The sequence below is a fragment of the Chelonoidis abingdonii genome, chromosome 13, assembly GCF_003597395.2.
Source record: "Chelonoidis abingdonii isolate Lonesome George chromosome 13, CheloAbing_2.0, whole genome shotgun sequence".
NCBI lineage: Eukaryota > Metazoa > Chordata > Testudines > Testudinidae > Chelonoidis > Chelonoidis abingdonii.
This window is the reverse complement of record NC_133781.1, coordinates 32,970,307-32,982,499: the sequence shown is the minus strand read 5'-3', so window position 1 is coordinate 32,982,499 and position 12,193 is coordinate 32,970,307. Positions and strand designations below refer to the sequence as shown.

The window sequence follows — 12,193 nt, the reverse complement described above, 5'->3', positions numbered from 1 at the left end:
ACTTTTTATATTGTTCCTTCATGGACCAGAATACCATGATGCATTCCCCTTATCCAGAGCCTGCTGTGACTGCAGCTCAAAGCACAGTGGTTTCCAACAAGCAGAGAAATTTTGGCCTCATATCATAGTTGAAGCCAACTGTTGCTATAGGGTTTGCCTGAATTCAAAAGTTTTGAACTAATTATAGAATATACATTCCAGCAACTTTGCAACTCTTGTTTCCAATGGTTTCAATTTGAACATGGAGATTCAGAGCAGCTCGGTATAATGTGGCTCTGCATCTTGGTGAGAAGTGCAAGGCTGAAGCATTAATATGGTGAAACCCTAATGAGGAAAGCCACATTCCCATTCAATTAATTTTTATAACAACATTCTAACATCTGGTTGTCCCCTTAGAAAACGCTTTTCCTACTAAACTGGTCTATATGTCCTGTACACTGGGTGTTTAGGTGATTAGGTCACATCAGCCACACTATCAGAGGCTCTGTAAAAGCAGCAGAGAATCCTGTGGCACCTTATAGACTAACAGACGTTTTGGAGCGTGAGCTTTCGTGGGTGAATACCCACTTCGTCAGACGCATGGTAGTGAAATTTCCAGGGGCAGGTATACATATGCTAGCACAGTAAGCTAGAGATAACGAGGTTAGTTCAGTCAGGGAGGGTGAGGCCCTGTTTCTAGGCAGTAGAGGTGTGAAAACCAAAGGGAGGAAGAAACATGGTTCTGTAATTGGCAAAAGCCATTCACAGTCTTCTGTTGAGTCCAGAGCTGATAGTGTCAAATTGCAAATAACTGAAAGCTCAACATTTTCTCTTGGAAGTCTGGTCTGAAGTTTTTTTGCGCACCTTAAGGCTATCCTGAAGCAAAAAACTTCAGGACCAGACTTCAAAGAGAAACTGGCTGAGCTTCAGTTCAATTTGCCAAATTGACACTATCAGCTCGGACTCAACAAAGACGGTGATAATGGCTGCAATTACAGAACCAGTTTCTCCTCCCTTGGTTTTCACACCCTACTAACTGCTAGAACAGGGCCTCACCCTCCCTGACTGAACTAACCTCGTTATTCTTAGCTTACTGCTAGCATATATACCTGCCCTGGAATTTCCACACCTGCGTCTGAGCGAAGTGGGTAATTCACCCACGAAAGCCACGCTCCAAAACGTCTGTTAGTCCTATAAGGTGCCACAGGATATCTCCTGCTGCTTTTTACAGATCCAGACTAACCACGGCTACCGCCTCTGATTATAGAGGCTCATTCACGCCTGCACATCTACCAATGTGACATGTGCCAGCAATGCCCTTTGCCACGTACATTGGCCAAACCAGACAGTCTCTACGCAACGAATAATAGACACAAGTCAGATTCAAGAATATAACATTCAAAAACCAATCGGCAAACACTTCAACCTCCTGGTCACTCTATTAGAGAACTAAAAGTTGCAAATTATTCACAAAAAAACCTCTTCAAAAAAACAGACTCACAAAAACTGACAAGAACTTGGAATTAATTTACAAGAGGACATCATTAAATTCACTCCACGAAGCTCATGCTCCAAAACGTCTGTTAGTCCTATAAGGTTGGCCACAGGGATTCCTTGTGCTGCTTTTACAGATCCAGACTAACACGGCTATCCCTCTGATCATTAAATTAGGCTTGAATAAAGACTGGGAGTGGATGAGTCATTACACAAACTAAACTGTTTCCCCGTGCTAATTTTCCCCCTACTGTTACTCACACCTTCTTGTCAACCTTTTTCTCCTGCTGATAACAGCTTACCTTATTCGATTAGTCTCATTAGAGTTGGTATGGCAACACCCATTTTTTCCATGTTCTCTGTATATATCTAGATCTTCCTACTGTATTTTCCACTGCATGCAGCCGATGAAGTGGGCTTTAGCCCATGAAAGCTTATCCTCAAATAAATTTGTTAGTCTTTAAGGTGCCACAAATACTCCTTGTTCTTTTTATTCCATTTGTGTATTGAAAATACTCTTAGTTGCCATAACATCAGCCCAATGAGTGAGGGAGTTAAGTGCCCTAATGGCTAATCCATCTTTCCCTATATTTCACAAAAACAAGGTTGTGCTTTGGCCTAAATCTTTGGATTCTTATCCAAAGAGGTTTGATTTTCACATTAATTAAACAATACATTTGCCAGTTTTCTTTCCTAACCCTTACAGTCATAAAGATGAATCAAAGTTAAATACACTTGAAACTAAGAGGACCCAAGCCTATCATCCAAACAAGACTAACACTTCACAGGTCCTCCACTCTGTTCACATACAAAATAAAAATCATAAAGGTGGTCAGGCTGTCTCTTCACAAATGTTATCTAGGTAAATTAAAAAATGTATAGAGGAACACTATAAGCTAAGATCTGTTTCAGCCCGTTGAGATTAAATCACACTCTACGAGAAGAATGTCTCTCTCCATTGAGTTCCTGAGGTCTTGTCTACACTACCACTTAAGTCAACGTAAATTACATCACTCAGGTGTGTAAAAAAAAACAAAAAAACAACAAAACAAAACAAAACACAAAAAACAAACACCTCCTAAGCATCGTAACTTACATCGACTTAATGCGGTGTCTACTCCGCAGTTTGTCAGCAGGAGATCCTCTCTTGTCAACATAGCTTCCGCTTCTTGTTGAGGTGGATTAATTACATCGATGGGAGAGTGCTCTCCCATTGACATATTGCATCTTCACCAGACCTGCTAAATCAATGCCGCTGCATGAATTGCAGCGGCACTGATTTAGCGCTGATGTGAAGACAAGCCCTTACATATCACAGAGATCTATGGGTCTGCCTCTTGGTGCTCTGTACATACATTTACAAGATGTGAAAAATTTAGAATAAAATCACAGGATTAGATGGAACCGCACCGGTCATCTAGTCTTACCCCCTGCCAAGATGCAGGATTTGTTGTGTCTAAACCATCCAAGGCAGATGACTATCCAGCCTCCTTTTGAAAACCTCCAGTGAAGGAACTTGCACAACCTCCATTGGCAGACAGTTCCATTGTCCTACAGTTCATACACTTAGGAAATTTTCCCTCAGATTTAACCTAAATCTGCTATGCTTTAATTTGAACCATTGCCTCTTGTCCTGCCTTTTGTGGCAAAAGAGAACAACTTTTCTCCATCTTTTTTATGGCAGCCTTTCAAATATCTGAAGACAATTTATCATATCCCCCCTTAATCTCTTCTTTTCTGAACTAAACATACCCAGTTCCTTCAGCCTTTGCTCATATGGGTTGCATTCCATCACTTTGATCATCTTTGTTGCTCGTCTCTTGATCCTTTCCAGTTTCTCTACATCCTTTCTACACATTGGTGACCAAAATTGGACACTTCTCCAGCTGAGGCCTAACCAGCACCAAGTAGAGCAGTACTATCACCTCCCATGACTTTTATGCTATACCTCTGTTTATGTAACCTAAAATTGCATTTTCTTTTTTTTGCAACAACATCACATTGCTGACTCAAGTTGAGGTGGTGATCCATGATGACTCCCAGATCCTGCTTAGTACTGCTGCTGCCAAGCCCGTTATCCCCCATTCTATATTTGTACATTTGTTTTTTCTTCCCTAAGTGTAACGCCTTACATTTGTCTTTGCTGAATTTCATTTTGTTGGCTATAGCCCAGTTCTCCAATTTATCAAGATCACTCTGAATTTTAGCTCTATCCTCCACAAAGTTTTGGGAGCCCCCTAGCTTTGTGTTACTGGGAAATTTGATCAGTATGCTCTCTATTCCTACATTCAGGTCATTAATAAAGATGTTAAACAACACTGGACCCAGAACAGATCCCTGTGGAACCCCACTTGAGACTCCCTCCATTCTGACATAATTCCATCAATAGTTACCCTTTGTTTGTGGTTGTTTAACCAATTATGTATCCCTTTTAATGGTAGTTCCACTGAGACCCCATTTCTTCATCTTACTTATGAGACTGTCATGTGGGACCTTGTGTCCAGAGCTGATGCACAATTGATAGGGCAGTATTATAACCTTTATTTCGTTGCTGGAGCACTGTTCGCCAATCTGTCCCATGAGTGTGAATATCCAGAAGGCACTTGCAGATTAAATGAAGATTCCTTACTTGTAACTGGAATTCTTTAAGGTGGACTCTGCATACTCACATTTCCTTGTACACTTTTTCCTTTTCCTAGGAGTCTTCCTGAAATCTTGATTTGAGGTGATGGAAGGAACTGTGGCAGTGGATGGCATGAAGCCTCTTTCTGTACTTTCAATAGTGCCAACTCTTGTGACTTTTTTTTAAATAAATAAATGATGAGATTTTGGCCAGGTTCGAACTCTGTATCATCATGACAAGCTCCAGCCCTCCAGCAAATTTGAGCCCTGCCTGAGGGGAAAACCTCCTCTGATTGGCTGCCTGCCTCACTTGCCTCTCCCCAGGGCCAAAGCAACCACTCAGAGCTGCTGCAGAAAGAGCTGGCTCCCCTTCCACATCCCCTCAACAATCTAAAGCCATTCTTCTCACAGGAGGGGAGGGGGAAGAGGGAGCAGAAAGAACCCATCAGCTCAGGATGGCTTTACTCCCTCTTCCCTATCCCCTCATGGGGCCAATGTGAGGGCAGGGGCCAGGCAGAAGAACTAATATAGAGACTGGGTGAACAGGATTGAGTTGGAGGCTGGGGGCAGAATTAATTGGTGAAAAGGGATGTGAGCTCATGCAGCATGGTCCAAAATCACACTCACACACACAGATGTTGGGAAGGGGGAGTTCAAAAATCAAAAAGACCAACACCAATATTTTTTAAATCGTGGATTTGGGGACTCTGCTGTGATTTTTGATGTCTTGAGATTGGTAATCTGTTACTCAGGTTCAGGATGCTCAGGAAGTCTGAGAGGGATAGGAGGGGCTGTGACCACTCTTAAGGGGCGCTGCTAACAGACAGTACACCCTCTGAACTGCACTGGCAGTGCATCCCATGATCATGAATATGCAGAGTCCATCTAAAAAAACTCTGGTTACAAGTAACCTTCATTTTTAGAGTTTGAAGCTAGGGAAGGAGTTATTGTAGGAGCCCTAAGGCCCTAAACCTAGAAACAAACACCTTGGCTCCCTCAGTCCTTCTGCTGTGCTCCTAGTTTGCATCAAGAGTTAGGAGCAGGTAGGAAGGAAGCAGGTGACTGGGGGAGTTACAGCTTATGTTGGTTTTGGGAGAGGTGGCAGGAGGGTGAGGCAACTGGAAGGGAATGAGACCAATCTTTCAGCAGGCACCTGCCAGGTGGTCATGGGACCCAGGTTGCGCAAGGCAACAGGAGCTCACTGTCTCTCAATGCTAACAGACTATCAAAAGGGAGCAAGAATTAATAAGCTTCTGGCTATGACACAGGGCTCAGTGAGAGTGGAAGTAGCTAGTCACACCAGCCTGGTCCCTGCAGTGAGGAAAAGGAGGAACAGGCCGTTCTGGGCTCTGTTGTGTGGAGGCTTTAGTTCTCTCTCTCTCTGCTCTTCTCCCCATTAGGGGTGCTGATCAGAGCCTTTTCTGGCTGTATACTGGGGCGAGGGGGACCACGCCAACCCTGGAGCATATGTCACTGCCCACGTGTCTGTGTTTTCAGGGTTGACCTGTAATAACCTCCAGCGCTCACACTCTGCCGAGGTGAATGGCCTGAAATAAGCCGCAATTCACAGGCGCTTCTTGCATCACAAGCGGCTCTATTTCCTAAACAGAGCCGTCCCCTTAACACAGTCATCACATCACCCTATCTCCTAGCAACACCCACACAGGCCCAGAGATTGGACAGGCGACACCCTTCCACTCGCCCCCGCCGCCTGATTGGAGGGCTCAGCCAGTGACTTCGCCTCCACAGCAATCGTCCTTCTGTTTTGCAAATGTCAGTCACCTGTAACAGGAGACCTCGGTTACAGTGTAAATGGGACATCGAGCCCCCGCAGTGGTTGTTCCTAGGGCCTGTCTCTGGGCGCTGCGGGGTGGCCAGGCCAGGCCGTGCCGTGCCGTGGAGCCCAGTGTCGGGTCTAGGTCAGGGAGCCCTGCAAGTAAAAGTAACTTCCAAGCGCTCCCCGCCCCACTGCCCCGAGTGCCTGTTCCCCGCGCGCCCACTCCGAGCTCCTTCGGCTGCGGCCGGCCTGCCTGGGCTGCGCCGGCCGGCGGCATCCCGGCTCCACACCCCCTGCGCTCAGCGGTGCGGGGGTCTCGGCGCAGCCTGGCCGGGGGAGGCCGCTGTGTCCGGGGCGGCCTGGCCTGGCCTGGCCTAGCCCGGCTCACCACGCAGCCAACCCCAGAGAGACGAATACCGGGGTGAGGGATCAGCCGGGACGGGTTAGTGTCGATTCGGGTCCGCGGAGGCCTCCTCGCCACAGGAGGAGCCACCGCCTGCGGGGAGGGCCGCGGCCGAGCCCTTCACCCGCTCAGAACAGCCCCCGGGGAGCTCGGCGCTTCGGCTTCAGCCCTGTCCTGGCCGCCAAGGCGGCCTGAGGGGAGGCGCTGCCGAACGGAGCGGGCCTGCCCCCCCCCGCCCGCTGAGAGGCTCCTGCGGGCAGGGGCTGGCATCGCCCCAGCGCCGGCTCTCCGCGCCCAGCCCGGGCTCTCATTGGACTGCGTCGCGGAGCTAAGCTGTCAGCCCATGTGGCGTGGCCGCCTGAGGTGGCGGCTCCTTAAATAGCGCTGGGAGCTGGTGGGAGACAGCGACACGGGCACGGAACAGGGCTGGTGCCGCAGCCCGCAGTCTAGCCCCGCGTTCGGGCGCTGAGAGCGGCTCCACAGCAGCGCGCGTTCGAGGCCGAGCTCTGGGCTCCAGCCTCTGCCCAGCACGGGCCCTTCCAGTCACCGGAGCGGGGAGCCAGGTACCAACACCCGGGGGCGGCCGGGAGTCGGGTCTGGGAAGGGGCAGCGTTGGGCCAGCGACCGCGCTGCGTCCAGGGAGAGAACGAGCGAAAGCGCGAGGAGCCCAGGGGCTGGAGCGGACGCGGGCGCCGGGTTCTCGGAGCATCCGGCTGCGGCTGCCCAGACCAGCAAGGGGGCCAATGCGCACGAGCCGCCACGGGGATAAGGGAATCTTGCCGCTTCCTCTCGGCGGGTTTGTAGTGGGACCCGTCCCCTCGTTGGGCTCGGCTCGGCTCTGCTCCATCTTGCACCACTGATCACATGGGAAGTCTGTGTTAGAGGCATCAACTGCAGTTGATCAATATATTTTTAGCATGTGGCTGTGTTTCTTAGTAAATGTTCTCCAGTCCCTTTCTGTAAATAGGGTTGTACAAATAATAGGCAGTTAAATTACTCCTGTTTGAACATAAATTGGAACATGGGATTGTGCCAACCGTAGATGGTGGTGAAGCACTGGTGTAGTCTTCTTTGGCGAGTCAGTTGTAATCTTATAGATAATGTTCTGAATAAACACCGCACTGCCTGCTGCAGTATCCCCCTTCTTTTCCCCCCAGTTAGTTGACTGTTCATAGGTATCTGAGAAGCTTTTACTTATTGAATTGTTGTTACACTAATACAGTTTAATTTTGTTTAAAAATTTCAAAAAAACAAAACGTGAACTAAAATGATTAAGTGTATTTGATTATCTATATTAGAAGTGAAGCTTGCTTCAGAGCTTTGATTTTTGGAGCTATTAATCAAAGGTGAGGTAGCAGCCGGGAAGAGGGGAGATGGAGGCTGAGCCCTTGCTGCATTGTGAATGTTCTGCATCCAGCCATTTTGATATCCGGCACTGAAGACAGTTACACACTGTAAAGCCCATTTCACAAGCAGATGCAGAGAGGAAAAACATTTTTTTTTCTTTCTCCTCAGCTTTCTCACCCTCCAGTAATTAACAGCTGCACATGTATTAATACATACAAAGGGGACTAAGAACAATAGATAAATAACATTGATTGAAACATACTCCCTGGTATATCCTTTGTGACAACAAGAAACAGGCACTTCAGAAATGGTCACTGGAACTGAAATATTTAATTTCTTTCCAGATAGCCAATATCTACAGAGAAATTTACTTAAAGTTTAGATCAGTTTTTCCTTTCCATGTAGATTTACATGTGGTCTGAAAGTATAATCTGTCATCTGCCCCACTTAATGGAGTCTTACACCATCCTCTTTACTCCTTCCCCCCTCCATCCTGTACCTGCATCCATACTCTGATCTCAATGGATAAGTAGTTATGTAATTTTAACTATTTAAAACTGGCTGCATGCATGGATAATATTAAAAACAGGAAGAAGAAACTCTTCTAAATATTTAATCTCTAGGCTTTTTTTATTGGTGTTTTTTAAAGTACTGAGGTAGGAGTCACAGAAGCCTGAAAGCCAAGAAATTTAGAGATTCCTAGATATTGCAGGGTAACATCTGATATTTGAGACACTGTGTTATAGGAGGCAAATCCCCTTAAAATTCAGCCCATTTGTTAATCCAGCCATAGATATTAGGAGATGTACTGGTTCTTCTCTCTTTATTCAAAGAGTAATAGTGTTGTAAGCAAACCCCTTAGCTTGATTACAGAGATCCAGTCAGGTCTTCAGCCTCTCCTTGCAATTCTAAACTTCTTGGGATGTACTGAAAACTAGCAACACTTCTTCAAGGGCTTCAGGAAATGAGACTATCTTACATGAAAGTCAGTGTCCTCCGTAAAGAATTCTGAAAACTCCCACCAAGAGTTGATTTAGTTTAAGGATGTGAGGAGATGATGACCTCACCTATGGGATAAGTATGCAGGCACACATTTAAAATGATATTTATACAGTGCAATGGTTTTGGGAATTAAATCTGGATGAATTTAGGGAAACTAACACCACTTGCTGATAATCTAGACATTTACAACACTATAATTATAATGCAATCTTAAAAGCCAGTAGTGAATATATCCATTAATGAAAAACACTCAAAATAACTTTTTTAAGATTTGGAAGTACCTTGTAGTTTTTTAATGTTTTATCAAGCAATTGAAGGCATTCTTCCTCTAGAAAAGGAACAAATCCAGTCTCTCAACAGAGACAATAAAAATTCTGTGCAGTATTAGATTTAGCAATAACAAATCCAGTTTAACAGTGGCTGAGAAGCTGAACACTGGCTAAAATAGCTCAAATACAAGTAAACCTTAATTTTTATTTTTGCTGTCTTTTACAAAGGTCTTTGAGAGGCAGGCATTTAAAAAAGCTTTTCTGCAATTGAAGTTCTAGGAAAAGAAATTTTAGAAATGGGCTCGTATTTATTTAAAATCAAATATTGGAAAATCTGGGTTTGCATGTAGTAAAACTTGGAAGTAAAAATAAATCTTTTGCTAATATCCCTAATGAAATAAGCTTTGGCAAAGTCACAGAGAAAATGTCACTTGTATATTGGAACCAGTTCTCTACAGATTCCTGTAGGAACTCCCATTGCTGCCAATGCACCTGCCGCTGACGGAGTGGGAAATAGAGGAATTCATCTAGTTTTCATGTCTTTGGAGTTACACAAACTTGGCTATGAAAAGGATTATTTGTAAGGCCCTGCTCCTGCAACCGGTTCATGCAGGAGCATCCTCATTGAAAATAATGGGGCTCCAATTAACTGCAGGGGTCTGTCTGCATAGAGTCAATGGCAGGATCAGTGTCTTACTTTTGATGGGCTTGATCCATATAATTGGACCATAGATTACAGCTACTTTGACAGATCCCATTTTTAAAGTGTATGAAAGATAACTAAGTAGATAGTACATCAGGCAGAACCAGGGATTTCTGCAGTGTATTCTATGTGCTTCCTCAGGAGACTTGCTCTGTAAGGAGTATCCCATCAAATTTGGAAGGCCATTGAAATACCATCTGGAGGCTTTGCTGGAGCTTCCCTCTCCCTTCACTGTACCCAAGAGGGATAATGGAACTCTTAAATGAGAACTTCCCACTGTAACGGTATGGGCGGGGGGGCGGGGGGAAGAGCTCAGGCATCCAAGTAAGGGCTTTCTTTCACTTCCTTAAATAGCATAATAAGCTCAGTGGTCATACAAGTGCATAATGCATTTTTGTAGAGAAACAGATTAAATGGGACTCATGAAAAATAGATGCACAAGTGCTAAACATGGAGCAAAGTAACGATTAACACTTGGTGATGAATTGGGGAGAGATGCTAAGTGAGAGAGGTTCTTATAAGGGTCTGTTCTAGATCCAGAAGAGCTTGGTATTATAACTAAGCATGCTATTAACACTTGGCCAGTATGAAACTAGCAGGGATCAAATACATGAAGAACAAGATTAAAATATAGTAATGAACTTGATATATTTGAGAAAAGGACTGAAATCAATAAAACAACTGTACATTGGTTAATATAGGAAGCAAATAACCAAAGTACAAGTGTGAAATGACGAAATAGTGTCTACTAGTCAGTAATACCAGGTAAAAATGGTTGGTGGTTACGGATGACAAACTGAATGAGTCAGCAATATAACACTATATTGCAAAAAAAATTGTGTAAATCAAGTGAGATGGTAATTCTGCTCATCAGTGGTGAGGCTTCCATTGGACAACTATGTTCAGAGTAGAGTAGAGTTTTTCTAAAAATAACAGGCTGTCTGGGAAGAGTTTAGGGTAACAATGTCAGGGTCCTGTGGTGCTGGACAGAGTAAAATATGTCAAAGATTGACAAAGTATGTTAAGCTCACGTCTTCTAGACACCTCTTCATTGGAACAAAAGGACAGAACAAAAAGTCATGGATTTAAGATGGCCCGGAGGGAATCAGATCCTCAGTTAGACCCATCAAGATGTGATTAACAAACCTGAGAAACTGCCTAATCATATTTGTCACCCTTGTTCTTCCTTCATCTACCCCATATTTTATTTGTTGTCTTCACTTACTATGTTTAATCTAAAGGTAAGTATAGCATTTTGGGGGGCGGGGGGAATGCATGCGGTATTTCCCTCTTCCCTCATTTTACTGTCCTATGAGTCCCTTAATGTAGCTGTAGAACTAACACATTTTCATTCCTGGCCTCTGCCCCCCTCCACACTTTTTAAATGTGGATGCACCACTTTGTCTAAACTAGACTGCAAATGCTTTGGGAGCAAGGACTCTTAATGTGTTCTGTAAAGTGCCATACATAACTATGGTGCTGTATTAATAACATTCTGAAAAGTTTCCCAACAGTAGAGTGATGGAACAAGATGCCAAGGAAGATTGAGAAGGAGCCATAATTGGATATAGATGGGCATCCAAGGTAGCCTTGACTATCAGGGATGCTTTAGCATTAATGAGATCCTTTCCAAAGCAAAATATTCTGACTCTGCATCTTGAGGTGGCTCACTTAGTTGTCTCTTCTGAGTGTGTTTGCCTTTCTGGTATGGGCCTCTTCCTTTCACCTTGTCTACCTGTGCTATAGAGTATTCAGAGAGGGATCCCATAACCTTAGGGAAATGCTACTTACTCTGTTGCTGAGTTTCCCCAACGTTGGCTTCTCTTTCAGACATTTGGGTTTTCTGTGATGTCCAGTCCATCAGTATTGCTGATTTCTTCTCCCTGTCCTTTCTTCCACTGAGATGGTTGTTGATTTTTCTCCATGGTTCACTTTGCTCCACATTTAACTCTTCCCCCTCATTCTTCCATTGCATTGTCCACCCTGCCATCCCTTAGCCTTGGCTTATCACTAACATCCACTTCCTCTGCCCCTACTCTTGCATTGCAAAGTGTCTCTGGTGGAAACCCTGTGACCAGGCCGACTTCCCCCACAACCAGTCTGTTCTTTTCTCCTTCAGTTCTCCCATCTGCTGAGCTAAAGAACTCTACTTTAATTGAATCCTATGCCTTCAATCCCAGCTGCTCTTTTGCTGCCTTTCACTCCTCAAACCCTTCCTACCTCTTGCCTCCACTTCTCACTCTGCATGGAATCTCACTGGCTGCCTCCAAGCGAAGATTGACAAAATACAGTGGGATTTCCCCATCCCTTCCTACAAATCTCTCCCCTTCCCCCCTATCACAAGTGCAGAAATTTTTCCTCTGTTCTCATCTAACTCTTCCACTTGCCCCAGTGACCCCATATTTTGACCTCCATAATGCCCACTCTCCTCTGGCTCTTTACCCTCACAATGGAAACATGCTCTACTCTTTCTCGTTTTTTAAAAAAACCTAACCCTTGGCCCTGTTTTCCTCTTTAACTAACACTTCTTCTCACTTTAATCTCTGACTTCATTGAATGCTGTCTGCAGTGCTGCTCCTCCAGTTCCATCCTAAACT

General features: G+C 44.9%; 1 protein-coding gene and 1 long non-coding RNA gene across 2 annotated transcripts in view; one reads left to right on the top strand and one right to left on the bottom strand.

Moving 5' to 3' along the window:
* Positions 1–3,464: 3,464 nt before the first annotated feature.
* Positions 3,465–6,376, bottom strand: LOC116815825 (uncharacterized). Its single transcript, XR_004371578.2, has 2 exons — positions 6,290–6,376; positions 3,465–5,877 (listed from the first exon to the last, which is right to left on the bottom strand). It is a non-coding gene; the product is annotated as an uncharacterized LOC116815825 (long non-coding RNA).
* A 34-nt stretch (positions 6,377–6,410) lies between these two features.
* The window catches only part of FASN (fatty acid synthase), a 79,445-nt gene continuing 73,662 nt past the window's right edge, over positions 6,411–12,193 (top strand). The window contains exon 1 of the mRNA XM_032764509.2: positions 6,411–6,838. The gene's annotated coding sequence lies outside the window, so the exon portion shown is untranslated. The remainder of the gene's footprint in view (positions 6,839–12,193) is intronic.